Source organism: Furipterus horrens, unplaced genomic scaffold, assembly GCF_987537825.1.
Source record: "Furipterus horrens unplaced genomic scaffold, mFurHor1.1.pri manual_scaffold_10, whole genome shotgun sequence".
NCBI classification, from domain to species: Eukaryota; Metazoa; Chordata; class Mammalia; order Chiroptera; family Furipteridae; genus Furipterus; species Furipterus horrens.
The window spans coordinates 98,123,880-98,150,224 of NW_028327180.1; the positions used below are offsets into that span (position 1 = coordinate 98,123,880).

The window sequence follows — 26,345 nt, forward strand, 5'->3', positions numbered from 1 at the left end:
CATAAAATGTTACAGCTGCTGACTTTTCACAGCAGACCAATTTGATCTGCCTCAATTTTTTTTTACCAAGAGCATTTATTCTACCTTCCCCTAGCTACATTTTTTTAAAAAGAAAACTTCTGAAAATTAAAAAAAATTTTTTTTTAATTTAAAAAAACTTTGTAGTACAAATATTTAGTGGTGTTGGCACCATGTGGCCCTGGAGTCAGGTGCCTGCTCAGCACTGTGGGTTTTTCCTCTTTATCCTCTTCTGGAAAGAGCAGAGCTTGAACCCCATGTGGTCGTTTTGCTGCTGGGTGATCCTAGGCGAATCTCTTTCCCCACCGGACCTCTAAGCACTCATCTGTACTATGGGTTTACAACTGTCTGCCATGTGGTGGTTTGAGGCCCAGGTGAGAGATGGGGGGTGTAAGGAACCCAGGCCCTACCACACCCCTTCCTGTGATTCACTAAATCTTGGGGTTCCCCCGTCCCAGCAGAGCAGTTCTTGCAGCGGCATGCCCGTGTGTGTTTTGGGGTCTGTCACCAACGCTCGGAGAGAACTTACCAAAGGACACCAGAAGCTGTGGCAGGGGCAGAGTCTCAGCTCAGGGAAAGGTCCCTGCTTGGGAGTCACTAACACACAATGGCTTGGGTCAGGGGACCTGGTGATAAAGGCTCAGCCACTGCGGCTCCCAGTTCAGGCCGAGTGAGTGGAGCCCTAGAGGCCCCGCGAATCTGGTCTGGGGGGCTGCAGCCGAAGCGAGGGGCTGGGGTGGTGGGCCTGGCGGGCAGAGGGTCACAAAAGAGGGGAAGTCAGTGGGCATTGACCCAGGGGACAGAACTGGACCTTTCTGACCTGGACTCTTGGGCTTTCGATGTGCCTGGGAATAAACCTGGAGGCTGCGCGGGGTGGTGGCACGTGTTCGAACTCAGAAGACGTGGCCCTGAGGAAGTCACTTCCCCTCACGGAGTCTCCACTCCCTGTTTCCTGCAATGGAGATCATAACGTGCCCCACTAGGGCTGCCGGGAGACTGAGTGTGGTGAGGGGGTGGCATTACCAGACAAACGCTGGCCAAAGCCTGACCTGGGGTCACAGCGGGAGAGAGAGGGGCACTCTCACAGATGACAGGAAGTAGCCCCAGCTCACTGTCTGCTCTGTGACCATGGGCAGGAGGCTTTATGAAGCTGAGCCTCAGTTTCCCCATGTGTAAACTGGGAATGTGGTCCATGGAGGACTGAGTAAGACCTTATGCGAGAAAGGGCCTGGTATGGGGCGCCCTTGGGAGCGGGAACTGGCTCCCATGGTCACATTCTTTCAGAACCCAGAGCCCTGTTACTGTCCCTCCTATGCTGTCTGGTGGCTCTTCCCTCTGCTCAGTACCCTCCACAACACCTCTTTCCCACCAAATCCAAAGCCCACCACCACCAGGCCTTGCCCATCCACCTAGCCCAGCCCCCAGCTACCCACCTGTGGTTCTCTGGGCAGACTCCCAAGATGGCTCCCGTCCTTTCCCATCCCCACACCTTTGCTCACACTGCTCTCCCTCCCCCTGTCATGCTGTCCCCTCTGGGCTTGGTCAGGACCCTGCCAAAGCAGCCATCACCCTGAAGCCTTTCCTGGTTTCCCTAACTTCTCTGGCTCCTGGACCCTGGAGGGCTTTGTCCCAAAGTGGTGGCCAAGTCTCTTAGATCCTCCCTCCCCTCCCCGAGTAGCTTGAGGCAGAGCTGTGGCTTTCATCTCTTGGTCACCCCACACTCCTACCTTGGGTGCAGCCCCGGCCCATAGTAGGTCCACAATTCGTGGCATGGTGGAAGAATGTCTTCAAAATGCACTGTTGAAAAGTATGAGAAGAGAAGGGGACAGAAATGGCCACTCATGTGTTTCCCCTGTATTACAGGTGACATCTCGTGGCAAACCACAATGGGACTGTGGACTAATCAATCCCTAAGGGGGTCATTGTTCCCATGTCACAGGTAAGGAAACAGGCTCAGAGACGGGCCGTGCCCATGGTCACATAGCTGGTACTCATCAGATGCAGGTGCAGACCCTGGGCCCCGCTGCTGGAGAGACAGAGGGGACCCAGCCGCCCTGCTGTAGGAACCTCAGCCTGCTGAGGTCTCTGCTCCCTAGGCTCTGTTGGCCGAAGTCTCTGACTCCCAGCTTGCCTGGAGCTCTGCACAGTGTCCCTGGCAACAGCCTTGGAAGGAGCCTGAGCATCCTAGGACTCCTGACTCAGGCCCTGGTGTCCCTGCTGCCTCTCCGAAGTCACTCAGTGCTTGGGATCTGGGAGAACCATAGGCAGGGAGAGTCAGCAGCCTCTTGGTGGCCCATCCTGTGGGGCTGGCAAGAAGTGACTTCACCTTCCACACCCAGGCAGTTGGGGCAGAGCCAGTGGCTATTGCACAACCCTTACAAACAGATCTCCGGGGAGGGCCTGCAGAACTGCGTCATCTTGGCTCGTTTGAGACAAGGGCCCAGAGAGGTTATGCAACCTGTCCAAAGTCACACAGTGTTCAGAGCATTCTAACTCAGTGTTGAATGAGCTGTTTATCTCTGGAGGATGGGGCTACTTTCATTTTCTTTCTTATAATTCTGTTTGGTTTGGATTTTTTTGACACAAATGTGGGACTTTTGTAATCAGGAACAAAAGTTAAAAATATTAACAGGCAGTCATATTTAGGCTATACTATGAGGGTAGCTTAAGTCACAGCATTAGAATCTCAGCTTGAGCACTCACCTGCTGTGTGTGTCCTTGGACAAGTTACTTTATCTCTGTGAGACTCAGTTGCCTCCTGTGTAAAAGGAGGAAATTACCATGTAGAGCTGACAAGAAGATTATATGAGACGGGTCCAAAAACTACAGCCTGTGAACCAGATCTAACACACTCCCTCTTTCCACACCCTCCCCCCCACCCCCACGCTAAGAATGGCTTATACATTTTGAATGGTTAGGAGGTAAATCAAAAGAAGAAGTTTTTGTGACGTGTTAAAGTTGCGTGAAATTCACATTTCTGTGTCCATAAACAAACCCAACCTCACCCACTCGTTTACTGTGTGTCCTCTGCGGCTGCTGTGGCGTTACAAGGGGGCAGGGGGTGAGCTACGGCACTGCATGGTTCACAAAGCCTAAAATATATACCCTGTCCCCTTACAGGAAACGTTTGCCACACCCCAACGGCGTCAGGGTTGAAAAGCATTTTGCAACAATGCCTGGCACAGGGTAAGTGTTCAGTAAACTGTTATTATTGATATGTGGATATTTATGAAAGTATTCTTCCCCTAGAATGTGTTTAAAGGCAGTGATTGCTTTCATAATAGATTTCCTTGGTCCTGAGGCACATTAGAAAACAATACTCGGTTGCATACATTTGAAGATCTAATTGGATTTGTTAAACGATTCAGGGATCAGGCAGCAGCCATCGGGCGACCAGAAGGGCGTTCGGAGGGCCTGTGCAGAATAGATGGTATTAATAGGCAGAAACAGGATGGGACAAGGACACCTTCCCTTCCGGGAGGGCTGGGGTCTCCTCAGGCGGTCACCTCTCTAGTGTTGACCAGGACATTCCAGACTGATTGGTTTAAAATTCCACTCTGGGAGAGACTAAAACTGCCATTGGGTTCGTTATTACGTTTGGTTTGGTGACCTGGCTGAGCAAAAGGGACTCCATTTTGGCTGCCTTTTTCCCCTCTTTGTTTCATTTTTTAATAGGCACATTTTTCGTATTTGAACATTCCTCCAAGTGGAATATCATAATCAATTAACAACGTTTTTCTTAATGGTGCAGACGTGAATGAGGGGGGCCTTAGAACTGCTGATGTCTTCAGCTCCGTAGAATATAGTAATGTAAAAAGGTTTAAGGCAGGCAGGGATTAAAACTCTGCAGTCATTCAGTTAGCAAACATTCTAGCAGGGCACAGCTTTGTGAATGAGCAGGTGCAACCCCGGTGCTAAGGGCTAGGGTAGATATTGGGGAGGTCAGACGGGGTGGGGGGGGCCCTCACTCAGTGGGGAGGGGATTATGCGGGAGCGATGCCCTGAGGGGGAGAAGTTTGCAGGAGACTGAGAGGGATGTGGGGTAGAAACGTCTGAACGAAATACCTCTGAGAGATAGGCCTGTGTTATCAGTCACTTTCCCCCTGAGAGCCTCCATTTTCTCCCCGATAAAATGGGACTGTAATAACCCCAAGGGACCAACTTTCAGACTCGCTGTGGGGACCACACGAAGCCCCAGCAGCTTGTCTGAACAGTCCCTGTGGCTGACTTTCTGTCTGTCCCACTAGCCTGGCAGCAGGGACTTGGTTTCTTGCCTCTCTCTCGGTCCCCAGCACAAACCTCAAAGCAGGTTTGCTGGACAAACACTGAGGAGCCCAGGACAGGGACCAGGAAGTAGCAGGGCCTCCATGACTCAGGCCGTCCCTGCACTGAGGACTCAGGCGCCAACAGGGCCTCAAGCCACGCCCTGGCCTGGGGCCCAGGGAACTGACTGGGGGGAGAAGTGACAGCTTTCTGTTGTTAATTTATTTTCTTTTATGTTGTTTTTTAAGATTTTATTTATTTATTTTTGGAGAGAGGGGAAGGGAGGGAAAAAGAGAGGGAGAGAAACATCAATTGATTGCCTCTCGCGCACCCCCAACCAGGGACCTGGCCCGCAACCCAGGCCTGTGCCCTGACTGGGATTCAAACTGGTGACCTTTTGCTTTGCAAGCCAGTGCCCAATCCCCTGAGCCACACCAGCCAGGGCACTTTTTTTTTTTTATTTTAGAGTATAAATTGAGACATAATTTCATTTTCATAATTAGAAAACACTAATCAGTGTTGGAGGAGGGAGCAAATGAGATCATAGCTCACCTATTCCAAACTCTTCCCTGAAGGAAGGAGGAAACGTTATGGGGATGTGTTGAGGATTGTGGTGGAAGACTCAGAAATGGTGCATCCCGATTTCGCTTTCGTGTGTAAGTTATTTGAGGGAAGCTCTTACTACTAATAATTGAGCGCTTGCTATGAGCCTGGTACTTGGTCAGGTGCTTTATGGTCCCGTCCTCTTGTGTTATCCCAACCCTCTCCGTGTGGGGCGGGTACCAGTACACCTGCACATAAAGAGATGAGCTACCCGGAGGCCCAGAGGAGTTACCTAACTTGTCCAAGTTCTAGTATGAGGCTCAGCGGGGTGCGCGGGGCTCCCTCCCTCTGTTTCCTAAGCCCTTTGTCCTTATCTCTCCATGGCACACAGTGGGTGTGTCATGAGGGTAGCTTGGGGCCCCATGTCCCTGTTTCTTGGGATGATGACTCTTAGGGGGCTGCTTCTCGCTCCAAAAGGAAAGAGAAAAGGCTATACACACACCCCTAACTCAGGCCTGCTGCCTGGTGCTGCCTGACTCACTGAGCCACATTGCACAAATGATTCATCCACTGGCCTTGACCTCAAAGGGTTTCGCCACCCATTGAGAGTGAAGTCACACCTCCAGCTTTCTAATGCATTCATTGGCCTGCTCATCCACCTTCAGGCAGGCAGGTTGGGCTTGCTCAGAGTCACAGACAGGAAAGCACACTCATGCCTCTGGATGTCCCCAAGTCATGGATGGCTGTCATTTCTGGCCCCAGAGATCCTCCAAGGGCTCTGTAGTAGTTTGCTAGGGCTGCTGTCACGACTCACCACAAGCGCAGTGGCTCACGACAACTTAAGTATATTGTGCCACAGCTCTAGAGGCTGGAATTCTGAGCGCAAGGTGCCAACAGGGTCGGCGCCTTCCAAGGGCTCTGAGGGGAGGTCTGTTACAGGCCTGTCCCCTTGCTTCTGGTGCTTTGCTGGCCATCCTTGGTGGTCCTTGGCTTGGAGAGGCATCACCCCAGTCTCTACCTCTGTCTCCATGGGGGGTGTTCCGCGCACGCAAGCGTGTTTGTGTCTAAATTTCCTCTTTGTGTAAGGAAGGACACCAGTCGTGTTGGATTAGGTCCCACACTAATGACCTCATTTTAACTAGATTACCTCTGCAAAGACCTTATTTCCAAATAAGATCACATTCTGGTGGTTAAGACTTAAGCACATCATCTTTCTGGCGGACATAATTCAACCCTGAACAGGGCCCATAACCCAAAGGTAGCCCCCTGAGAATAAAGCATATGTTCAGTGCCAGAGAAATGTCCATTTGGCCCAGGTAAATACATCCATTTAACATGAGCCTCATGAAAACACTGGGTTGTTGTTTATTTGTTTTTTTCCTGGAGTTAAACAAGTTGATTCTGAAGTTGATATGATACAATAAACAGTCGAGAATAGTCAGGAAAATTTTAAAAGAAGGGCAGTGTGGTAGGGGTAAGCCAGAAAGCCTCAGCAGTTTAAAGTGGGGTCATTGGGAAGATGAGTGACCAGAGATACCAGTGGAGCAGAATAGAAAGCCCAGAAATATGCCCGAGTACAGCACGCATGGAAATCCAGTGTATGATGAAGGGAGCATCTCAGATCACCAGGACAGGAGGAGCTCTTTAATAAGTGACCTTGAGACAATTGGACAGTCATTTGGAAAAGGTTAAAAGTGGACCCACATGCCACTCGAAACACTTAAATAAATACCAAATGGGCCAGAGATCTCGATTTTTAAAATGAACCTTATAGCTTGGAGAAGAAAACATGAGGGGATTCCTTTATTACCTGCGAGGGAGGAAAGCCTTTTAATGCAGGACTCAACATGCAGATACAGTGGGAAAAAACCTGATAAATTCAAATTCAACTGCATAAAAACTAAAGCTAAATTAGAGAGAGGAAAAAAAATTTTTTTTCATGGCAAAAAATAAACAAAAACCTTCATAAGCAAAGTTAAATAAAAAAATAAAAGCCAAATGAGAGACAATATTTGTAATTTAAAGACAAAGGCTCATTTCACCAATATTTAAGGAGTTCTTCAAAATCAAGATGAAAAAGACAAACAAATGATTTCAAACTGGACCAACGCCAGGGGTAGATCGTTCACAGAACAAGAGCTGCAGGAGGACCGTGACCTTGGACAAAGATGCTCATTCGTCATCACAGTAAAAGAAAATTATCATGACATCAGATTGGCAGAAATCAAAAAATTTACAGCACCCTCTGCTGAGACGAGCAATTTCAATACGGATCGGGTGTTAGATGATATTATGGACGTCTTCGTTTTGGGGGTGACTTAGAATATCTTGTTCTTACGAGATGCACACTGAAGAATCTGGCAACGAAGAGTCATGATGTTAGCACCTTGCTCTAAATGTTCAGAAGAAAGTACACAAGCAAATAAATTAATTAAATATGGCAAAGTGTTAACCGTCGCTGAGTCTACGTGGTGGGTGATGAGGTGTTCAGGGATGGGATTCTTCTTTCAGCCTCTTGCATGCCTGAATTTTTTCATCATAAAATGCGGTTCAGTCACATTACCTCAAGGTGAACTCGGGGTGAATCGGAAGCTGTCAGCAAAAGCAGCTGGCTCAGCTGGGATGGTAACAATTGTGAACTCGATCCAGGGCTTGCTGTGGGGGCTGTGCACTATTCCAGCCGCCAACTCGTTCATCTTCATGCTGTCCCCACGAGGAGGCCCCCGTCCACAGCCAGCATGGCCGAGGCCCCAGCAGTCGGCCAGATCCACGGAGATTTGTCCTCTCCCAGCTCTGCTGATTGATTTTAATCCGATATGTGAGCCGGTCCCTAGGAATCATAGGCAGAGTCCAGAGAAATGATCTTAAATTGGACTAAGTTATTTCACTTAAAGAAGAATCCAGAGGACTAACGGGGACCTTTCTGATACATCTTGTAAGCACTAGCCATTCATGAGGGCCAATGTCCTGTTCTCTAATTTAGACTCGATAATTTCAGATCCTACTTAAGGATAGAGAAAAATATTGTGATAGCACCGCTGAGAATTTGTTCTAAGGATACATCTAGGAACCAGGCAATGGAAAGTTATGGTATTCTTTTCTTGTTTTTTAAATTAAGCTATTTTTCAATTACAGTTGACATGCAATATCATTATTAGTTTCAGGCATACAACAGTGTTAGATTTTTGCATACTTTATGAAGTGGTCACCCCAATAAGTCTAGTACCCATCAGACACCATACATAGTTATTATAATATTATTGACTGTATTCGTGATCCACTGATTTTGAACCAAAGTGCCGAGGAAGTTCATTAAAGGGAAGGGTAATCTGCTTAACAAGCAGTGCTGAGACATTCAGCCACCCACCTACATTCCAGAGGGAAACGTTAGACCCTTACCTCACACCATACATAAAAATTAACTCCAAATGGATCATTGACTTCAATGTAAGAGCTAAAACAATAAAACTTTTAGAATTCATAGGGGAAAAAAGTCTTCAAAACCTTGGGTTAGGCCAAAATTTCATAGCATGGTTTATAATTTTTAAAAGGAAAACAGAATGAGAGAGTTTATAAAATTCTTTTTATTTTTTTCAGGATTAAAAAATATATATTTTGTTTGTTTTTAGAGAAGGGAAGGGAGGGCGAGAGAGAGGGAGAGAAATAGCGATGTGTGGTTGCCTCTCACATACACCCCCCACCACCACCCCCCCCCAACTGGGGACCCGGTCCAGAACTCATGCATGTGCCCTGACTGGGAATCAAACCGGTGACTCTTTGGTTCACAGGCTGGCACTCAATCCACTGAGCCACAGCAGCCAGGGCAGTATAAAATTCTTTCTGTAGGAAAGAACACAGGCGGAGACATACATGACCTTACGTGCTCGAGGATTAACTGGAAAGGCTCATCACGGGGCAGAGCACCATCGGGTCCCTGGAAGCAGCACGTCCAGCCCTTATTGACATCTTTCTCTGCCTAACAGGAGGGGGGATCTTCCCCGCCCAGATCCTGGCCCTGGCAAAATGACCTTCCCAAAGAGAAAGAGAAATTGACATTATGATAAAATAAAGGAATATTTATTTGACTTAAAAAAGAAATCTTTTTTTTTTTTTTTTCATTTTTCGTTTTCCTGGACAGAAAGCAGCACAGTCTCATTTCAAAGCAGGGAGTCCTGACAACGTAAGTCCCTCCCACAGACTCAGGAAGACGGGCTGCCGCTCCGCGCTGCTGGGACGCACCCCCAGCAAAGGCCTTCAGCATCGCTGACACCTGGGTCCACCCCAGAGCTGCTGATGTAACTCACCCAGGGTGGGGCCTGGACAGGGGCGCTTTCAAAGTCTTCCCCAGGGTTTGAGATCCAGCCAGGGCTGAAAGCGAGCTTTCTAAAGGATTATCTGTAACGTCCAGTATACGTTGTTGAGGGAAAGAAAGCAAACTGAGGGATCTGCACAGTGCTTGGCACATAGTAGGTGCTCAATAGATGTTCCTTGCAAGCTTGATGTACATAGAGTGGCTTCCTTGCCTTTTTTTTTTTTTTTTTTTTTTTTTTAAGCCATGAATGGGCCTGGGATCGATCACCCAGGACTGGACGGGTGAGGGCACCTGCCCTTGTCAGTGTGCACGCTTCTCCAGCAGAGCCATTTTCCACTCTGAGGGTGTATCATTTTTAAAATTAATAATGAAGAAAATGACTTGCCAGCTGTTCAGCCACAGGTCGAGTTTCTTTTGCTTCCTTTTTCTTTACCTATTCAAGGGGCAGGAAGCGCCCAAAAATAGCCAGTGGGAAGGAAAGGTCAAGGTGGGGGCTGAGTCAGTGAGGCGAGGCCCCAGGCGGTTAACCTACCCGGCTCTGCCCTCCGAAATCCCTTCCGAAGTCCCTAGGCCGGCAGCCTGCCCCCAACCCCACAGTAGTTTGGGGTAACTGAGACGCAGGGACAGAGCAGGCTCTGGGGTGGGGGGTGGGGGATACTGGGTCCCCAAGCCCGCTGCCCCTCAGGGGTCCAGACCCAGAGTGCCAGTGGGTCACGGTCCTGGGCTGAGTCATCCTGGTGATTTCACTCTGACACAGCCAGCTGGCCCTGCCTCTGGGTGTTTCAGAGAAAATTCCAGCATCTGGGTACAGAGGGCCCAGTTATTTAACGTAACCACCCCGCGATGCTCTGTGAGGGCTGTGTCAGGAACCCCCCTGCTGCTGCTGGGGACCCTGAGGCCAGCCTCAGCCCCTGGGTGCTAGTCCTGAGCCACACAGGCCCCAGAGTTTCAGGATCCCGTGGCACCCTGTGGCCTTCGAAGCTGGGCTGTGGTCAGGGACTCTCCCTGGCGGTCTCCCTGCTAGACCCGGAGCAGGGGCCTGGTCATGTCTATGACTTAAATGAGGACCCCCCCCCCAATACACACACACCCAGGAACCCTAAAGCACAAGAGAGCACTGAGAAGTCCCCACCCCCAGCTCTACGAAGGCCAAGGCGCCCACACCTGCTTCCCACCTGCACTTACAGGAACTGGCGTTCCTGGGACACCTGTCCTGTCCCAGGTGCTCAGAGGTGAGCGCTTCACCTGCTCCCAGGTGGCATTACAATTATTTCCCCTATTTACAGACGAGAAAACCAAAGCTCAGAGCCACTTGGACACATGACCAGGGTTCCCACAAAAGGGAGCAGAGCCAGGCCGGAACTGAAGACCCCTGACCCCAAAGCGCAGGCCTTCCTGTGCTGTCAAAGGACCCGAATGGTGAAGGGGACAGAGGGCTTTCTTCCTGGCCCTGGTCACGTCCCTCCAGGCCTCGAAGGCCAGAAGAGGCAAGCCTGGAGAGGGTCTGGGCGGAGGCAGGTCACAGCCTCCCCGCAGGCCTTGACCACATGAGTGGGCGGAGCCGAGCTGCGGAGCCTGGGGTCCCCTGAAGAGCCGGGCTCTGCGCCAGCACAGCCAGGCTGACCTCTGGCCTCCAGGCTGGGACAACTTGCCTCCCTTCCTGCCTCCCTCTTTTCTTAGAAGTCCTGTCAGCCCTGCTTCCTGAAGTTTCTGCTGCCGTGCCAGCAACCTAGGGGGTCTCTTCCCCCTCCATGTGTGGGCTCTGGTTCTGGGCAAGCTGACCCTGAACCAGGGGAGGCAGGGTCCCGAGAATGCAGGCGCCTTGGGGTTTGAGAGGAAGAGAACGTGCGTCTCTGCCTGCCCCTCTGTGGCCTTAGAGACCAGGCCCCTCCGAGCCTCGGTTTATCGGGCTGTCCAATGGGGTTGACAATGACAACAGCTTTGCAGAACATGCTCACGGGTGCAATATGGATGGGCTCAGACAGCGGACGGTGCGCCTTCTCTGGGCCAGGTCCTCGCCGCTGGATGTGCATTTCTTGACTAATTCGTCCCAACAAGCCAATGAGACAGAAATTCATGTTTTCCCCTTTCACAGCCATGGGACAGAGAGGGAAGGTCGTTGCTCCAGGTCACACAGCTGCTAAGTGGTAGAGCTGGACGCCGTTGGACCGAGACAGAGAGAGCTTTCATTTTGCCCTTGGTGAGTCATAATGCCACCCTATGGGCTTTATACGGACTGTGACCCACGCAGGGGACAGGCCTCATCCGTTCACTGTGCACCAAGGCACTTAGTAGGGTGCTTGGAGCACAGTAGGTCCTCGGGGTAGAAGAATAGCCAGCAGTGCAGACAGTGGAGTAGAAATAACCGGGGCTCAAACAGGATACCGCCAGCTCTGTCTGTCCCCGCTGTCACCTTGGGAATTGTCTCTGCCTCTCGGAACCTCTGTCTCCTCATCACAAAATATGCAGCCGTGATTGCAGTACCGTGAGAGGGTCGCTGAGAGGATCAGAGGCCTATAGAAAGCCCCCGCACCTGCAGCTCGGTAGATGGTACCTTTGTTACTGCTTTGCATTATTAACTCACAATTTTGAACTTTATTCATTTGAAATAAGAACATGTCTGCAAAGGGACTTTGAAAGGCATGATCCAGTGTCTTCAGATGGGTTTTTGATGCTAGCGATCTGCCTGAGGACACAGACCAAAGGAGACCTTTCCCGGGGGAGCAGGAAGGTGTGAGTTGTTAGCTCAAGGGAGAGACTCACAGGGACAGCATGTGACGGAGCTGAACAAGAATCTCAGACACAGCCAGAGACCCGCTCGGGGCCGGACTGGGGACGGGCCATCCCCGGGCCCCTCAGATCAGAGCCCCAGCCTGGCCCTGTCTGGGTCGGGCTCCACTAGGTCACCATGCCCAAGTCCCTAGAGTCCTGTGGGGGTGGGGATTGTTATCTCTTTTACTGATTAAGAAAATGAAAACCTGCAGCCAAGAGGGGGAAGTGACTCAGCCCACGTCAGGCTGGCAGGCCATAGGCCCACCGTCTTTGCCAGCTGTATGGGCTTTTCAAGTCTGCCCCACTCACCCTGGCCCCATTATTCTGATGGGAAAACCAGAGGCCCAGTGAGGGGCAGGGCCCAGCCAAGGTCAGCGACGCTCAGCAAGCACAGAGCAGAGGCCAGAATCCCTGATTCTTGACCCCAGCCATCCATGTCCCTCGCCTGGCTGAGCATCCCCATGAAAGCCACGTTGCCCACCTCCGATGCTCGGGGGCACGCAGACCATGGGCTGGTTGATTCCCGCACAGTCCAGGCCACGTGCCCGGTAATGGCCAGCCCCGTGCCTGACCGTACCTGCACTCTCGCCTGCCCCGGCTCAGCCCTGGCATGTGAGAAGGCTCCAAAATACGCCCTGCTTGGTGTTGGGCTGAGTCTAGGACCCTTGGAGCTGCAGAGGGTTGTGTGGGAACCGACCTTGAGATGCAGACGTGAAAACCGTGTGAAGCGGGGAGGAAGGTGACACGGACGTGAGGCAGGGCCCATCAGGGTAGCCAGCAGGTGTAGAGGGTCACAGCTCTGGGTCACCAGCATAGGTTCAAGTCCCAGCTCCAACATGGACTGGCTGGGTGGCCTTGACCCAGTTCCTTAGCTTCTCTGCGCCTCAGTTGGCTGGGGTCATAGAGCGCTTACCCCATGGGGTGCCATGAAGATTTCTGAGATGTATACAGATGGTCCGTGCTCACTAAACGGTTGTCGTTATTGTCCGGAATGGTGGCCTCTGAGCCACGTGCTGGCACACGCATGTGGAGTGCTTACGAAAGCAGGACTGTCACACTGTCACCTTGAGTCATTGGGGCATCTCCCTGCTGCTGCCCCTTTGTGTCCACCCCCTGGCAGTCCCATCGCGATTGCCAGGGAGAAACTGAGGCCCGTGAGCTGGTCTTCACTCTAAATGGCCCCAGTCTGCTGGGTGAAGCAGCGTTGGCCAGGAGTGCCGGACCAGCACAAATGAGCTTTCGGTGACCTCAGGCTGGGCGCTCTCCCCTGTGGGGCTCTGTGGTAAAATAAGGGGGTGATCAAAAATGACATGGGGGTCGTCATTGCTGCCCCTTGGACGACTGACGCTCTGTGAGTCTGTTTTTGTGTTTTCTGTTAGCAGCGGCATCGTCCCCCCAGCAGCCCGTGTTGCTGGGACACCCGCGTAGGCCAGGAGCTCAGCTCAGTGCCCGAAGGGACAGCAGCAATGACCCATCTGCCACGGACACACCGCTGGTTATCCCGCTGGGTCCTTGCAGCAGTCCTGTGTGTGGGCATCGGGACCATCCGGCCATAAGGATGAGCAAGGAGGTTCCATGTGGCGAGAGAGCCTCAGGCTGCGGGGACCGGGCCCCCCAGAGCTGGGCTCGTCATCACTGGGTCATGCCCAGGTCCCTACAGCCCTGTGAGGGGGGAATTATTATCTCTATTTTACTGATTTAAAAACAAAACAGCAACAACAACTACCCTGCCGGCCAGAACAGGGAAGTGACTCAGCCCACGTCACACTGTTTGAGAAGAGGGCCTCTGAGGATATCCTGCTTCTAGCTCTCTTTATTCCAATGGTCTCATCTGATGTGTCCACGGCATGGGCTTGGGCTTTGTGACTCTCTGTCACCACTTGGAATTCCTGTCCGGTTACCCTGGGCCCACAACTGAGCTCCAGGTAGCTGAGGGGCCAGCTTTCGGCAGGTCTGGCTTCCAGAAAAGCAGAGCCCTCATGTGGGGACAACGACACAAATCACGGAAGGTCCCATGGGTGCTCAGTGACACTCAGGGAGGGGATTTCTCCCACCAGGGCCCTTGCTCACACATCACATGCGTCACCTCCTCCACGGCCCAGGACAACTTTGTCAGCTTTATAGGACTGTCTTCGCTGCAGGAAATTGAGATCATATGGTTGATGTAGCAGGGACCCAGTGACTGACTAGTGCCCCCAGCAAATCATGTCATCAGAGATACTTGTTAAAATTCCAGCAGGTTGTGGAGGGTGGGTTGTTTGTCCACTTTGGGGGAGAACATTGGGAGGGGCAGCCAGGCAGAGGAAGGTGGCAATGAGGAGCGTGGCCGTGGCTTCACGTGCTCCCTTCTTGAGAAGTCTGTCCCCTTCCAGTGGCCACCATGGAGTGAATAGAGGCTTAGTTCCTCTTCGAGGTCTTCCTTGATATACCCACCTCTCCCACCGCCACCCAAGAAGCGGAGAGAAGTGGAAGCTCTTTGACGGCTGAAGGCCCAGGCAAAGTGAGAACAGGAGCACCTTTGGGAGCAGGGTGACTCATTCCCTGAACAGAGGCGCCTCGGGAAGACCTGGACTTTTGTTCCCTTGGGACCAAAATGAATCACTAAGTCATATGGGCCAGTCCCTAACTTTCCTGGGTAGGAGAACCAGCACAAGTACCAAAAATGAGTCAGGTGTGGCTCTGTCCACGGGCAGGAACAGGGCAAAAGGCTGAGCACCTCCTCCCCCTGCATTTGGGTGCAGGGAAGAGGCCGGACAGGTTTCCCTCTCCTTAGCACCCAGTGGACACTGGAACCAGAAAAGTAAGGGCGGGCACGATGCCTCTAACTAGCAAGGTGGCGGAACAGACAGCGCGCCGGCGCCGTGTGGACGCCATTCAGCACATTTGCTCATTCGTTCATCGATGCAGGCGGCAGGAGCATGAGCTGCGCGCCCACCAGGTGCCCAGTATTGCACCTGCTGTCGTCCTCCAGAGCCGGCGAAGGAGGAGGGCACCAAGGCACCGGCCAGGGTGGCCCAGCCAGGAACCCACCGCCGGGTGAAGAATGCCCGTCCACATGTCGCCACCTGGGTTGGTCCAGGAGAGCCTAGAAAGCCCGAGACTTTTCTCAGCGAAACCACTTGGGTTATTTCAGGAAAGGAGTGTGCTGTAAAGAGAAGCAGAAACTTGGGCAGCCAGTCCTCCGGGGCCTCAGCGTTCCAGAGGCCAGATGTGTGAGCCTGACGTCACCTGCCACGTTGTGGCCCCGGTCCAGGCTGTGCTTTGCTGGCTGTCACCCCTGCTCTGCCACACGCTCCTCCTCCCTTCCTCAGCCTGAAAGAGACAGAGAGGGGCTGGCAGCAGGGTCTCTGCATCTGGTGGAACATTCTGCCCCAGAGTTGGGCCCCTCTCACTCCCCAGCCATCCCCAGGGACAACCAGTGACTCATATTCCCATTTCCAAGGCAGAGCCAGGCACCAGATCTTTCCATGACCCCCAAGACGGGCCATATTGAAATTGGGATGAAGGACACGAGCTGTGACGTCAGCGGGATCTGAGTTCTAATCCCGCAGCGTGTTGGCTGTGTGACTTGAGGCAACTGCCTTACCCTCTCTGAGCCTCTCTTTCCCCATTTGTAAATAGAGGCCACGCCTCTCAGTTCTGATGTCTTCTTCATTGAAAAGCATCCTCCCTTTGGCTTGCAGTTTGGAACAATGAACATTCCCTTCTATCAGTTTTCTTTCTTCTATGCTCACCACTCTTAAGGCAAAGAAAGAGGAAGCTTAACATCTTGGCTTCCACACTTACTTTGTGCCATCTTGAGCAAGAGGCTGAAGCTCTCTGAGGCTCAGTTTCACTCTCTGTAAAATGGAAACAATAATGGCTTTCTCCTGGGGTCGTCGTGAGAATCATAAGAAAGAATGCAAGTCGCTGGCATGTTGTTTTATCGTTACGATATGATGATGATGATAGAATAACTGTCAGAGGGGTGTGGGGAGAGGAATACTTCTTCCTGGAGAGGAGGTGGATGAGGATAATTTTCAGGACTCGTTGGTTGCTGGTGCTAAGTCTTCAAGGAGGGGTTGGATTTTTATGCAAGGAAGTGGCCAGGAGTGAATCAGTTTAGAAGTAGAAAAATGAATGATTCAGAAGGTCATTAAAATCAAACAAAGAATCTAAACCAAATGACTGAGTTCCTTAAAAATAGGGCATTGCATTGCCAAGCTAAGAAAGCATTAGTCAGGCAGGGGAGGTGGTTACTGGAAAATTTCACCCAGTTCAGCATTATTGAGAACTTGTGGGTTCCTTCGGCGGGTGTTGCACAACCCTGTGAGGTCAGGATCGGTCCAGGGACTCAGGGGGCAGTGTTTAGGATGGATCAATCTTAGGAGAAAAGAAAAGCTACTTAAAAAGCGAGCTGTCTCAAGAGAAAGTAGTTAAATGTGTTGGAGGTGTGTGGGGTGGGGCCATAGGCCGGCAAACATCTGTCCCCGGGAACCATGGTATGAAACCGCTGGAAGGCAGGGGTCTGATTCTGATCTGCAGGGCAGACATTCCTTCTCCCCCAGGGTCCTGCGGCCCCTCCTCGCTTTTCCCCACTCTCCCACACTCCAGGGACGCCCTAGCCTTCTCCATCCAACTGATCGAACTGGGCAGATGGGGCTCCAATCCCCACTCAGCTGCTTGCTTGCTGTGTGATTTTAGGCAAATCACTTCACCTCTCTGTGTCTTTTTTTTTTTTTTAACCTATAAAAAGGGGATCATAATATTCACTTTACTGGATTATGGTCGGGAGTTAATGAAACATATACCTGGCACATATAGGTGCTCGGAAAATGTTAGTTCCAGCCCCTTCTCCCATTCTGTTCCTTCTGACTGCATCCTTCCCTGCGTATTCCAGTCATTTCTAGCTGGGGGCCACCATGCATTCTACAGGCAAATAATTGAATGCCTTCTATCCGGTGCCCTACAGGTCAGGTCATTGACTCATTTGTATTATTCAGCTTCTGTTTATAGATGCCTATAATGTGATGAGTGTTGTTCTTGGAAGAAAGACAAATATTATATAAACACAAAGGAATGAGGGGCATACAAGAAATATGGGGCCATGGCGCCAAGGAGTTGAGAGGGAGAACCCCACATTTATAGTGCCCCTGCTATGTGCTGGGTGTGGAGGTGGGCGTGACGATGAAGAGGTCAAAATGACACAGCTTGGGGTCTTGGACAGGCCACAGCACAGGAGCAGACAGACACACAGACCCAAATGACAGCTGTAGGGACCCACCTAAGGCTGTGATTTTCATCTTGGGCAAGATGGGGAAGGTTTCTGAGAGGGGGTGATGGAGGAGCTGGGTGCTGAAGGGAGAGCAGTCACCGGGAAGGGCATGTTAAGCTGAGGCACAGTCTGTGCAAACGCCCAGCCATGTCAAAGGACAGAGTGTTTGGGGAACAATCGGGTACCCCTTTAGAGGAAGTGAAATAAAATCTTTGCATTTAGCCCTGGAGCTGATACAGAGTAAGTGCTCAATAAGAGTTCAGATGGTCCATGAACTTGACCCCCCAGCAATGAGCTGATAGCACGTGCTAAGACTCACTGCAGAGAGCCTGACTGATCACCTCCCGGGATGAAGGCAGGCTCAGGATCTGAGGCAGGAGAGACGTGGTCTTCAGACCAGGGGAGGCCATGGTGTGGGACAGGCCAGGTTCATTTACTACTTTAGGGGGCCTGGGCAGTGTCCCTCCTTCCTGGGGAAGCACGGTCTGTTCCCTTCCCAAAACAGAACCTTCGGGTCTGGCCAGCTGCTGACCAGCGCCCTGCTAACGGGAAGGTGGGCCACACTGGGCCCCGAATCATCCATTCATTCTGATGAGCCAGGCACTGGGGATTCCACCGGCCTCGGGGAGCATTTAGAGAAGTACCCAGAGAGTCATCTGTCCTGTGTGGTGACTGCCGGTCAGGGCTGCATGGGGCAGGCAGGGGAAATGGGCGGATTGCGGCACTGAATTGTGGGAAGTGAGTGCAGGGCCCCGGGGCTGCCTCCCAGGGACTGTTACCAGGTTATGTAACAGGGGGCTCGTGCCCTCCACGTTAGTGCGTGGAGTGCCATCGGTGCGCCAGGCGCTCCTTCAGGCTCTGGGGATGCCACAGGGACAGACGCGGCGTCCCTGCTTCAGGGAGTTGACACTCCTCCTGTGTTTATTGAGGGTTGCTAGGGGTCAGACCCTGACCCACGGTCCTGTTTACTATCCCCAGTTGCTTCCTGTCTCATAAATTTCATCCCATTTTACAGACCACTCTGAGAGCCCCGTAGATGGCCCCCTTCCCCAGATCTGTCCAGCATCACTTCTCAAAAGGGGGTGATCTAAGGTGAGGTGCAGTGCCACCTAGCCCTGCTCCCGCTGGGTTACGGTGACCTAACGGGGCAGGAATGAGGGGCCTGGCCTCTTCTGATAACAGTCGGCTCCGCCCGTGCAAACCACTCTCCCCAGGCTTTCAGATGCTTTCAGAGCCTGTAACCACCTCCTTTCCCAACATTCCTTAATCATCATTACTCTGGGCTCAGGCATTTAATTGCTCATCTGTTTCTTCATTCTTTCATGAATGGAGAATTTCTTTCATGATTGGATCAGGGCAGGAGCAGCCTTGGACCACATCGTGCTGCAGAGGAGCCCCCGCCCCCCCCGGGAATTGCTGTTCTGCCACTTGCTCACTTGTACCCAAGAGTGAGCCCTGCTGGGGGCCAGGGGCCACATCTGGAGCCCCCAAGGAGGAGGAGGAAGAGGCAGGCCTCTGTGCCAAGGGTGACAGGTGGGAGGCTCCTCCAAGAACCCAGTCAATGCCTTTGTGAAAACGTGATTGGGTGGCTGGCAGGCCCCTCCGGCACCAGAAGCCACCTGCAGACATGAGACCTCATCCACCTTCAGACTCTGCCGCCTAGCGCCCACGGCCTTTGGATAAGGTGGGATGGGTGGTCATGGCTGACGGCTGTCCGAGGGATCGTAGTGCGGTGAGAATTTAGGTTGCCGAATGGTATATCCATTCTGTGCAGGAAAAGTGAGTAGATGATAGACAGAGAGAGAAAGAGGGAGAGAGAGATGATAAAAAGGAAGGGAGGGAGGGAGACAAATACACAGGCACGTGACCTAACGAGAAGTGGCCCCTCCGGCTGCCCTGCTCCTGAACTGAGGCCTGACCATCTTCCACCAAACCACGACCCAGTCCCAAAGTATTGCCCAACATGGATTTTCTGTTTCTCTTTCTTTATTATCAAGTAGACATATAAAACCTGTACACGATCAGGGCCACCAAACAGCCGCAAATGGAAGTCTCAGTGACGGACTTGACTGCCGTTTCCCGTAGAGGTGGAGGGGGGCCTTGCATTGCACGAGGGGGGGGGATGGGGCTCCAGAAGGCTCCATTTATGTCCTGCTGCTCCTTTCCCACCTGTAAACTCCTCCCTCTGTCGAAGCACCTGCGTCCTCCCCGGTCTTCTTGCTCTCCCCGGCATGTCCCTCTTGGCAAGACCAAGGCTGATAGTCAAGCTGGGACACTGCTCTGTGTTTTGCCTTTTAAATAACTTTTAATTTTTCAATTACAGTTGACATACAATATCATAATTGGTTTCAAGTGTACAACCCAGTAAAATGAGACATTTACGTAACTTACGAAGTGATCACCCTGATAAACCCAGTACCCGCCGACATCATGCATAGCTATTAGGTACCACTGACTGTATTCCCTGTGCTGTATCGTACACCCCCGTGACTACTTTGTAACTCTTGATATATACTTAACCCCTTCATCTTTTTCACCCAGCCTTCAGCCACCCTCCCATCTGGCAACCATCCAAATGATCTCCACCTATGAGTCTGTTTCTGGTCTGCTTGTTCGTTTGTTTTTTAGATTCCACAGACTAGTGAAATTATGGTATTTGTCTCTGTCTGATTTACTGCACTCGGCACAATGCCCTCTAGGTGTGTCCCCGTTGTTGCAGATGGCCAGGTTTCATTTTTTTGTTTATGGCTGAGTCACATCCCATTGCATACATGCATTACTTCTTCTTTATCTGTTCACCTATTGGGGGGCTCTTAGGCTGCTTTCATATTTAGCTCTTGCAGATAATGCTGCAAATGAACATCTGAAGGTATGGGGTTGGGTTTTTCTTCTATTTGAAACTATGCTATTTCCCACTCTTCTGAACAATTAATTTCTTCTCTGGATGTATATTAACTTTACATTGGAATAATAATAACCCCACCCCCTCCAGGCCTGTCTCTAATATAGCAGGGCCCAGAGAAAGAAAGTTGACCGCCAGCTGCCACCCTCCCTTCTTGTCCCTGATCCAACTTCTGGGCAGCTGTGGGGACAGCCCGGCCCGCATTTGCTCTGCCCACAGCCCCGCACCCCAAAGCAAACGCTTGGTCACCCCCCGTCCTACATCCCCTTGTCAGGTGGGACCTGGGGAGAGGCCTGCGCAGGCTCTGGAAGGGGACTTGGGGACAATTAGGCAGGGTACGCACAAGTCCTGGGTGCCAGAACACGAAGACATTCATTGTGCGTCCAGCCCATGGCAGGATTACCAGTGTCTTATACTGCTGGAACATTCCGCACGTAGCAGAACAGTTACGATTTTTATGTGTCCCCCAAATTACTCAGCTACCGTTGGAGGGGCCTGGTGGCTGGCAGAATGATGCAGTAGAGAGGGGGAGAGCTGTGGCATCAGGCAGGCCTGTGAAGCACTTTGGATTCCGTCACGCCTTAGCTGAGGGACCTTGAGCAAGTCCCCGTAGCTTCCTGAGCTTCAGTTTGTTTCTCTGTCAAACAGGAATTGTTAAAGCCACTTTTCAGGGTGATGGGAGTGACTGAGTGGCCAGGCAAGTGAGTGGCACAGAGAATTTTAAAATGTAATTATTACTATTTTCAAAATGTTCATTGATGCCTGGAATATTCCGATGATCCTCCCGGAGGGGTTTCCGGGTGCTTATTTCCTCCTCCTACTCACTTCCTCGTCAGCCCTTCCAACACCTTCCACCCTTACCTCATCACCCTCCCCCCACACCCCTGCCCAGCCCTAATCTTCCTCTTAGCCCCACCCCCACCCCGGGTTCCGCCTTAGATGTAATTAACGGGCCACAGAGGAGACACTCTAATCCAGCCTGGGGATGAGCACGTGACTCCAGGCAGTCCACAGGCAATTCAACCTGTGTGCTTCAAGGGGCCTGCAAACCCTGGAGAGGGTATCTGAGCCATTGTGTTCCAGGGAGGTAACCCCTTAATGCAGATAAAGAATTGCTGACCAACAGATAAAGAAGTCCTAGGAAAATTGTCCGCTGAACCCGCAACCCTTATCTAATTAACATTTTTTCCAAACCCCTCACCCACCCTTTCTTCTCCTTATAAAAAGGTCGGCTTGAAAGGAGATGTCAAGAAGGTTTTTGAGGGTACATAATGCACTGTCTTCTCAGATCTCGGGCCATCTGAATAAATTGCCCATTAAGATGCAATCTTTGCCCCCTGGTTCTGGTAGTGCTGTATCCGGCAGCACGAACCCCGACCTTTCCAGTTGCAAAACACATACACACAATGTCACTACAAGTACATTTTAGAAGTCTGAGGACACATACTATTTACAACAGCAGCCACAAACATACCTCAGATAAGTTGTCAAGGGTGTTTCAGGAAAATTAAACAATTTTATGAAATGACATTTTACAGACCTAAGTACACAGAGTTGCATACCATGTTCATGAACAGGAAGGCAATTTTCAAACTGTTCGAACACTATTCCAATCGAAAGCCCAGCTCAGTTTGTCATAGAACTTGGCAAGCTGAATCTTCAATTTACCTGGAAGAGCAAAGGGCCAAGGAGAAGGCCAAGACACCCCTAACACAGAATTTTGGGCAGGGAAGAAACTGATCAAGGTTTATGATAAAGAAACCACAATTTCTACAGTATGACATTGGTCCACAGACTGAGAAACAGGTAAATGGAACAGAGGAAAGGGCCTCAGCGCAGGGATCCACACAGATCAGAAAACCTCGTTTCTGGTGGAGGAGTTCCTGAAGACCGACGCGGAAAGAAGCAACGACTCCATAAAGCTGGGGAGACAGATAAGAGCTGACAGTGCCAGGTGGATCAAGGCCTTCACTATAAAGAAACATCTTAAAACTCTAAAAATAATTAGTCAGCCATCAAAGAGAAGGAAATGCTGACATTTGTGACAACATGGATGGGACTTGAGGGCATTGTGTGCAATAGAATGAGTCAGACGGTGATAAGCAATCACTGAATGACGTCACTTATCTGTGGACTCTAAAAAAATACTGACAAATAAATAAATAAATACTATTGCGGAGAACGGTGGCTGGCAGGGTCTGGGGGCGCTGTGGGGGGAGTGGGGAGATGTTGGTCAAGAGAGACAAATTTCAGACAGAGGTGAGGAAGTTCGGAGGCTCTAGTGTACGGCGTGAAGACTCTATTTCAATATTGTCTTTTATACTTGAGATTTGCTAAGAGAATAGGTTTTCAACGTTCTCAACACACAAACAAATGGTAACTATGTGAAGTGATGTGCGAACTGACCGTGCTGTGGTCATTATTTCGCAACATGTGCATATGGTAAGTCATCGCGCGGTACATGTTGGGCCTTACACAATATTATTTGTCAATTACATTTCAACGAGTCTGGGGAAACATTTGGAGAAGGAAACATGGAATATCTTTATGATCGCAGATAGAGACAGATTTCTTACGCAAAATACAAAAAGCACAACTACAAAGAAAAAAATCCGACACATTTAACTAAATTGACCAATTTCCGTTCACCAAGAGAGATGAAATGACAAACCATATATTTGGAGAAGATATTTGTAATGAGTAATCAAGAAATGATTAGTATCCGGCATAAATAAAGAAGTCCCACAAATTTACAAAATTAAGGCAAACAATCTAATAGGGAAAAGGGCACTGGGGAGAGGTGTGTAAGAGTACTAAAAGGTAATGTTAAAAAAAACAAAACAAAAAACCCAATAAGGATTAAAAGTAATCAAAAAAGAATTTTTTAATGGGGAAAAGACTCAGAGCAAATATTTTATATAAGAGGAGACAAATATGACCAAGAAACCTATGACAAGGTGATTAATCTTGTAATTACTCATGAAAATGAAGAATAAAACCACATTGAAATATTATCTTAAGCCCACCAAACTGGTGTAAGTTAAAGGTCTGTCAGTACTAAGTGGAACAACGTGGGACAACTGGAATGATCACTTAGTCTTGACGACAATGTACATTGGAACTACTATATTAGAAAATGACACGCACCCATATGGTATCCTATGACCCAGCAATTCTGTTCTTAATTATGTAACTAGAAAAACTCCTGCACACAAAAACCAGGGTATATGTGCTAGAAGGCCATAGCTGTTTCGTTTATTAAAAATCCTGGAACAATTTCACATACACGTTAGGATGCCTAATATTTAAAACAAACAAAAACACCAGGAGCTGGGAGAATTGGAACCTAGCGCACTGCTGGTGGGAATATAAGAAACGGGACCTTGTGGCCACTGTGGAAAACAATATGGTGGTTCTTCAAAAATTAAAAATAGAATTACTGTGTAATCCAGCCATTCCACTGCTGGGTATGTACCCCAAAATAACTGAAAGTAGGGACTCAGACATATTTTGTCACCCACATTCATAGCAGCATTATTTCCAAGAGCCAAAGGTGCAAATAACCCAAGAGTTTATCAGCAGGTGATGGTGTAATGTCAGGGAGGAAACATCTTCTGCTCTTTAAGACTCTCCTAGCTGGCCTAATACTCAAATTCACGTGAGACAGATGAGCAGGAGAAAAACGAACTGATGTTTAGTAACACGTGTAGGGGTTTACATAGGCTCCCCTGACCGGTGCCGCCGGGGGCACGTGAATTGTTTTGAGCTGATGGCAGCTGAGACCGTGAGGACTCACAGAAACTCTTTACCTCTCTCTTAAAGGATTTAATTTGAGGCCTTGCCCATAATAAGAGTAATCACCAAAGATAACTTTTTATGACCTCTGTCGGGCGGGGCACACTTCTAATCACAGAACATCTGCTCTTATCATCCTGCCATGACCTCATCCCCTCCCCCCTGAGTCCCCAAGGTGCCTGACCTCATCCTTAGCTCGAATGCTTTGTGTACCCCATCTTCCCTGTCTCCAAACCTCTCGTGTGCGTGGGGTCTCTGACTCACGCATGCGTGTGGGGTTCCCACACACACACACATAATTAAGTTTGGTTACTTTCCCTTGTTTATTCGTCTCAAGTAGTTTTAACCGTTAGACCAGCCACAAGAACCTAGGAGGGTAGAAGGAAGTTCCTTTCTTCCCCACACGTCTCCCTCCTGTATGCATGGGAGAGTCCCCGGAACACTGAGTAACTTGACAAAATGGCAGAAGCTGTCACCTTACATAGTGCCTGCAGCTAAAGACAAAAGAAGATGTTGGGACAGGGGCGTCAGCTCTGGGGGTGACACAGAGAGCACAGCAAACAAGAGGGAGGCCGTTCTGCAGATTTCGGTCCCTGCCTTCCCCACAGATAAGTTTCTGGAGAGGCTGCCGTTCTCCTCTTCCTGGTACAGCGAGGGCAGTCCCCTTAGAGACGGAGATCTCCCTCAGGAAGGGAAATGTCTTTCATGAAGGGAATCTTGTGCTTGGTTTTCAGAACTTCTCCCATGTCTGTTGTTGGTTAAAGTGACCCAGCTTAGAACAATTATTTGGGGCAGCAAACTCTGTTCCCCTCCCGTAAAGAAAAGTGGGAGATACATACAATGGGATATTATTCAGCCTCAGGAAGACAGGATGGATGAACCTTGAAGACGTTACGCTGAGTGAAAGAAGCCAGCCACACAAAGGTAAAGACTGTATGACCCCACCAGTCTGAGGCACGCGGGGTCCCCAGGCTCACAGAAACAAAAAGTAGAGCGGTGGTTGTCAGGGGTTGCGGGTGGAAAAGAATGGGGGGGTCGGGTGTGAGCGTTTCATGGGGACGGAGTCTCAGTTTGGGAAGATGAGAAAGTTCTGGAGACGGTGGTGGGGAGGGCCGCCCAACAGTGTGACGGTGCTTAACGCCACTGAGCTGCACACTGAAAAATGCCTAACGTGGAAAATGTTATGTTTAAATACGTTTTATCACAATAACACTATACTATTAATAATTCCATCCAATAAAGGTCTTAATGATGAAAATTATCCTGGAAACCGTGCACACGCCCATCAGCAGAAGAACAGATAAACTGAAGAATCGTATCCCCACCCATACCATGGACTACTATACAGCAGTGAAAATGAATGATCTATGTCTATGCACATCAGCATAGATGGACAGAATAATGCACTCCAGGTATATAAAGGTCAAAAACATTACATTGTCTTGGGATATTATATATATTATAGTATATATATGTATATGTATATGTATATATATACGTGTATATATATGTGTGTGTGTGTGTATATATATATATATATATATATATATATATATATATATAAACTATTAAGAAACCCAAGAGGGATTACTCACAAAGTTCAAAATCATGGTTCCCTCTGGTTGAGTTGGGAGAGAAGGGCACATGGGAGCTTCTGAGGTATTGGTGATGGCCTGTGTTCTTAAGCTAGGTGAGGTATACATGGGTATTCACTCTATGATTCTTTAAATCATACACACGTGTTAGACACACTTTTTCGTACATATGTCACATGATTTTTTAAAAACTGTAGAAAAAAGGCTGGAAGAACTCTAAATGAGCGAGTGTCTCAATAGTGGGGTTCTTTCACTTTCTACAATATTTTTTTTGTTTTTAAAAAATATCCTTTCGTACTTTTATAGTAAAAGCATTCCATTATATCAAGAAAAAAGAAATGCAGAGAGCTTTTCCCTCACATTTTTTCAGAGAAAAGGGAAGTGAGAGGGAAGGGTGAAAGCTTTGGGCTTCCCCTGATTCCAGTAATAACAGAAGATGACATTGGAATTTCGAGGTAAGATGCTAATTAAGAGATAATGAGTGTTAACTGTTATCTTGAGGGGGAACAGTTCCTCCAAAAACTGAGCTCCCTAGTCCCTCTTCTCAGGAAACCCCTGCCAGTTTCAAGAGTGGGCCGAGGGTTTTGATTCTCTTTTGAAACAAGAGTCGTTAACCCACGAGGTGAAGCCATGGGGCTCAACCAGCGCTTGGTGGGATTGATTTCAGGTGAAATCCCTGGCACGCATCCCCTTTCGCCAGCCTTAAAGCCCAGACGAAAGAGGAGAAAAGAGGAACGTCATGGAGTTCCGAGAAAGCTGAGCTAGGGGACGGTCTGAGTGATGATGACAGCAGATGTTCACACGGTGTGATTGCTATTTGGGTAAATTGAGCTCGGGAGAGCTTGGGTTTCTCTTCCCAGGACCGTCGTGGTATTTGCTTAGTCTCTCTCC

At 49.9% G+C, this 26,345-nt stretch overlaps 1 long non-coding RNA gene across 2 annotated transcripts; it reads left to right on the forward strand.

The window, feature by feature from the left end:
- Window positions 1-1,834: 1,834 nt before the first annotated feature.
- LOC150001015 (uncharacterized) lies at window positions 1,835-25,282 on the forward strand. 2 transcript variants are annotated; one of them, XR_016513609.1, is made up of 4 exons: window positions 1,835-1,957; window positions 3,139-3,204; window positions 24,594-24,783; window positions 25,102-25,282. It is a non-coding gene; the product is annotated as an uncharacterized LOC150001015 (long non-coding RNA). The 2 variants fall into 2 exon arrangements; XR_016513608.1 differs by lacking the exons at window positions 24,594-24,783; window positions 25,102-25,282 and adding an exon at window positions 8,963-9,355 and having other exon boundaries at window positions 1,861-1,957.
- The last annotated feature ends 1,063 nt before the right edge of the window (window positions 25,283-26,345 follow it).